Here is a 5,460-nt window from a genome sequence, read left to right as displayed (position 1 = left end):
GATGCATTTCAGTTAAAAGACCCGATGTGGCAAAGCCTTGCGTTAAAATAGTACTTGGCGTAGTTATTGTGCTTAAATCATTTTTAGAGTTCTGTATTTTAGGAATGGTATGAAGAATATACAGGGCCCATGAAAGGAAGATCAATGACTCATATAAATTACTTAATGGAAAATGTCCCGAGGAAGCCCAACGAGAAACTAAGAATCCTGTTATAGAGAAAAAAGTAACTATCATTCCTTTTTCTGACGAATCGCGTAATCCTCCAAGTTCACGAACTAATAAGGTTATAAAATGAATCGTAATCACAATTGAAATCGTTGAGAAAGAGATATGAGTTAGTATATGTTCTAAAGTTGCAAATAGCATAAGGGGAAGGTCCCATTACAAAATTGTAAATTTCGAATTGATTTCTAATCTATTGTATTCTTTTTCAAGAATGCCGCCACTCGGATTCGAACCGAGATGCTTGAGCACTGCTTCCTAAGAGCAGCGTGTCTACCAATTTCACCATGGCGGCTAACTTCAAATAATAGGTAACTTAAAAGAATAATAGCTATTATCTTGGGAATCGTCGATATTGGGAAAGTCCATAAAATTTAGGAACATTAGAGTTTTCATTAAAATAGACTTCGTTTGGTAGTATCGTTTCCATTTTTTTTTTTTACAATAAACTCTTGCTTTGCCCAATAGAAACACAAACACTGCTTGAAAGAGTTGGAACTTCTTTTTTCTAACTTGCAATTATAGAACTAATTTTTTCTAATTAATTTCCCCTTTACATTTTGAAAATTCTTTCAATACAATGAAAAAAATCCAAAAGGGTTTCTATTTAATGATGAAATTAAAATAAAATGGATAAATAGAAAAGGCTTTTTGGATTTTTTAAAAATTTCTAGAATGAAAGTCTTTATGCTCTTATTAATAAGATTTACTAACCTTATGATTTTGGAGAAGATAGGTGGAAGTTGTAAGTCCTATTGTAAGAATACTCCACTTTTCATAATTTTCCTAATAGAATATGAGGATTCTATTAGGAAAATTATGAAAAGTTCATTGATAGGAAAAGAATACTTAGCACACAGTATACCAAACAAAACTTTTTTTTTCTTGTATATATAAGATAAGAGGGGTTTTTTGTTCTAAGAATATTGTACCGAGTAATTCGACACATAAAAGTACATTCAAAGAAGAATCCAAATTATTAAATAATTGGAATTCTTTTTTGATAAGTCAATTCATATTATTCCAAAATCTTATTATTTGTTTGTTGCCCAGAAAAACCCTTTGGTTTTGGATGCTCATTACCGCTCGAAAATGATCTTGATTTTACTAAAGAATAAGATTGTACTATGGAAAAATAAGTCTTTTTCTTCCAAATATTTTTACGAATACGCTTTTTTGACATTGAAGTACGTTTTTTTGGAACTGCCATTCAAAAAGGAAATTACTTTTTTCTAGTTGTATGTGAAAGACATCTATTGCTGCAAATCAATCCTTCTTTCTTCTTTTTATTAGTATTTATACTTAGATACTGAAAGATACTTAAATTTTGAATTATTTTTTACTTCATTTTGTCTAATGCGGATAAGACAACAAGAATTTTTTAACATTTTTTCTTTATATATTTTATACTTTTTTTTTAATAATATAGAATATATAGAAGGGTTTCTCATTTAAATCTATTTATATCTATTTATATATCAAGTATACTCCATATATAGATATATGGTATGGAAGCCTATCCCCCATATAAGATAAGACGGGGGGATAAAAAGAAGGGAAAATGAAAATAGTTAATTAAGTTCAGAATGGTATTCCATAAAGGAAAGGAATTCCAATCAAAACAAAAAATACTGAGTCTCTTAAACAAGACATTCTAAAACTTAGGTAATTTATAGTCATTAGAATTTTAGTTCTATATGAAGTAAGGACTATTCGATAATTTCTTATAAACATAGGTTTTCATTGGAATTCACTCAATCAGTTAATTATGGAACAAGAGAGCTGTTTCATCTTTGTTTTAAAGAAATATAAAAATGAATTATGAATAGAAAGTAAAATGATTCCACTTTTTTTTTTTTATTTTTATAAATATCTTTATTTAGTTAATAAAATAACTTCGTTACCTAGTTATTTTATTAACTTTTTTAATTTAACCAACTAAACCCATTCTTAATTTTTAATTATTTCAATGAGATAAATTTTGGAAAAATTAAGAATTTCAGTATTTTTTCTTATTCTTTTTATTTATTCTTTCAGAAAGAGATAAGAATTGGTTTGGTGAATCGGAAACAATTTTATAGAAAAATTGAAGTAAAAATTGAAGTAAAAATTGCAATTTCTTTTCTTATGGAACATACATATCAATATGCATGGGTAATCCCTCTTCTCCCACTTCCAGTTATTATGTCAATGGGATTTGGCCTTATTCTTATTCCGACAGCAACAAAAAATCTTCGTCGCATATGGGCTTTTCCTAGTGTTTTACTCTTAAGTATAGCTATGGTATTCTCAGTTCAACTGTCTATTCAACAAATAAATGGAAGTTCGATCTATCAATATCTATGGTCTTGGACCGTCAATAATGATTTTTCTTTAGAATTTGGATACTTGATTGACCCACTTACTTCTATTATGTTAATACTAATTACTACTGTAGGAATCCTGGTTCTTATTTATAGTGATGGTTATATGTCTCACGATGAAGGATATTTGAGATTTTTTGTTTATATAAGTTTTTTCAATACTTCCATGTTGGGATTGGTTACTAGCTCCAATTTGATACAAATTTATTTTTTTTGGGAACTCGTGGGAATGTGTTCTTATTTATTGATAGGCTTTTGGTTTACACGACCAATCGCAGCGAGTGCTTGTCAAAAAGCTTTTGTAACTAATCGTGTAGGGGATTTTGGTCTATTATTAGGAATTTTAGGTTTTTTTTGGATAACAGGTAGTTTAGAGTTTAGGGATTTGTTCAAAATAGCTAATAACTGGATTCCTAATAATGGAATTAACTCTTTACTTACTACTTTGTGTGCTTTTTTATTATTCCTTGGTGCAGTTGCGAAATCCGCACAATTCCCTCTTCACGTATGGTTACCCGATGCTATGGAAGGGCCCACTCCTATTTCGGCTCTTATACACGCAGCAACTATGGTTGCTGCGGGAATTTTTCTTCTAGCTCGACTTCTTCCTCTTTTCATATCTTTACCTTTGATAATGAGTTTTATTTCTTTAGTAGGTACAATAACACTATTCTTAGGAGCTACTTTAGCTCTTGCTCAGAGAGATATTAAAAGAAGCTTAGCCTATTCTACAATGTCTCAATTGGGTTATATGATGTTAGCTCTAGGTATAGGTTCTTATCAAGCTGCTTTATTCCATTTGATCACTCATGCTTATTCAAAAGCTTTATTGTTCTTGGGATCCGGATCCGTTATTCATTCAATGGAACCTCTTGTTGGATATTCACCAGATAAAAGTCAAAATATGGTTCTTATGGGCGGTTTAAGAAAATACATTCCAATCACAAGAACTACTTTTTTATGGGGTACACTTTCTCTTTGTGGTATTCCACCTCTTGCTTGCTTCTGGTCCAAAGATGAAATCCTTAGTAATAGTTGGTTGTATTCGCCCTTTTTTGGAATAATAGCCTCCTTTACTGCAGGATTAACTGCCTTTTATATGTTTCGGATATATTTACTTACATTTGATGGGTATTTGCGTGTTCATTTTCAAAATTACAGTAGCACTAAAGAGAGTTCCTTGTATTCAATATCCTTATGGGGAAAAAGGATACCCAAAGGAGTGAATAGGGATTTCGTTTTATCAACAACGAAGAGTGGAGTTTCTTTTTTTTCACAAAATATACCAAAAATTCAAGGTAATACAAGAAATAGGATAGGATCCTTTACTACGTCTTTTGGGGCTAAAAAAACTTTTGCCTATCCGCATGAAACGGGAAATACTATGTTATTTCCTCTTCTTATATTACTACTTTTCACTTTGTTCATTGGATTCATAGGAATCTCTTTTGATAATGGAGGAATTGGTAATGGAATAGCAGAGTTAACCATATTATCAAAGTGGTTAACTCCCTCAATAAACTTTACCCAGGAAAGTTCTAATTCTTTTGTAAATTCATATGAATTTATTACTAATGCAATTTCTTCTGTAAGTCTAGCTATCTTTGGTTTATTCATAGCATATATCTTCTATGGATCCGCTTATTCTTTTTTTCAGAATTTGGATTTAATAAACTCTTTTTACAAAGGAAATCCTAAAAAAGAATTTTTAGATCAAGTAAAAAAAAATATATACAGTTGGTCATATAATCGTGGTTATATAGATATTTTCTATACTAGGGTCTTTACCCTCGGTATAAGAGGGTTAACCGAACTCACGGAGTTTTTTGATAAGGGTGTTATTGATGGAATTACCAATGGAGTGGGTCTTGCTAGTTTTTGTATAGGAGAGGAAATTAAATATGTAGGGGGAGGTCGAATCTCGTCTTATTTATTCTTTTTTTTATGTTATGTATCTGTGTTTTTATTCTTTTTTCTTTCTTAAGTTAAGGAATTTACAACAAGTCTCTTGCAAAAATAACTATCCTATCCCCTTTCTACAATCTCTCTATATCCTTGTTACATAAGGTAAGTATTGTATAATAGTTCGGTTTTCCGCGATTTTTTCCATTCCTCTGTGTAAATACCCTAATATGGGTTCACAATCAATAACATCCTCACCATCGAGAGTAACGATCAGTCGAAGAACACCATGCATTGATGGGTGTTGAGGGCCCATATTGACTATCATGAGATCTTTTCTTGTAAGCGGTAGACTCATATCCTTTCTTCCTTAATTCATTATTCCATGAAAATGGATTATTCCATGAATTCCTCAAAGCGAGGCTCATCAAAATGAAAAATCTAAGACTACTATAAGACTACTAAAAAAATAATAAAACAAGAAAAAAATTTGAACGATTAAATTACTGCTCCCGAATATTCAACTGACCGATTAATTTCTTATAACGTACTCTATTTTTCTTTGCCAAATAAGCCAGCAAACGTCGACGTTTTCCCAAAAGTCTTCGTAGACCTCTTTCCGATGAAAAATCTTTTTTGTGTAATTCCAAATGTGAAGCAAGTCTCCGTATCTTATTGGTGAAACTGAATACTTGAAATTCAACAGAACCCCTGTTTTCTTCTTTTTCTTCTTTAACCATAAATCCAAAAATTTTTCTACCTCCTTTCTTTTTCATGTATTTTTCTGATCAGGAAAAATACAAAATTATGTCAGTTATTTTGAAGTTATTCTAATCTCGTACACACACAAATTTGCAATTATTCATCTACTACTGGAATTTGGATTTATTTTATCGATGCAAATTGGATTTGGATAGAAGGGTACATTCTTTCTAATATTTTAGATAGAAGAAATGTTTCTTCTATCTAAAA

The 5,460-nt window shown here is 30.7% G+C and overlaps 1 non-coding gene across 1 annotated transcript; it reads right to left on the bottom strand.

Annotated features, from left to right (window-relative positions):
* Positions 1-438: 438 nt before the first annotated feature.
* On the bottom strand, positions 439-518 carry TRNAL-UAG (transfer RNA leucine (anticodon UAG)). Its single transcript has one exon. It is a non-coding gene; the product is annotated as a tRNA-Leu (tRNA).
* Positions 519-5,460: the final 4,942 nt, after the last annotated feature.

Source organism: Triticum urartu, unplaced genomic scaffold (genome assembly GCF_056163025.1).
Source record: "Triticum urartu cultivar PI428250 unplaced genomic scaffold, HENAU_Tu73 scaffold2, whole genome shotgun sequence".
NCBI classification, from domain to species: domain Eukaryota; kingdom Viridiplantae; phylum Streptophyta; class Magnoliopsida; order Poales; family Poaceae; genus Triticum; species Triticum urartu.
Note: the sequence above shows the minus strand (reverse complement) of the source record. Positions and strands in the feature narration are given on the sequence as shown.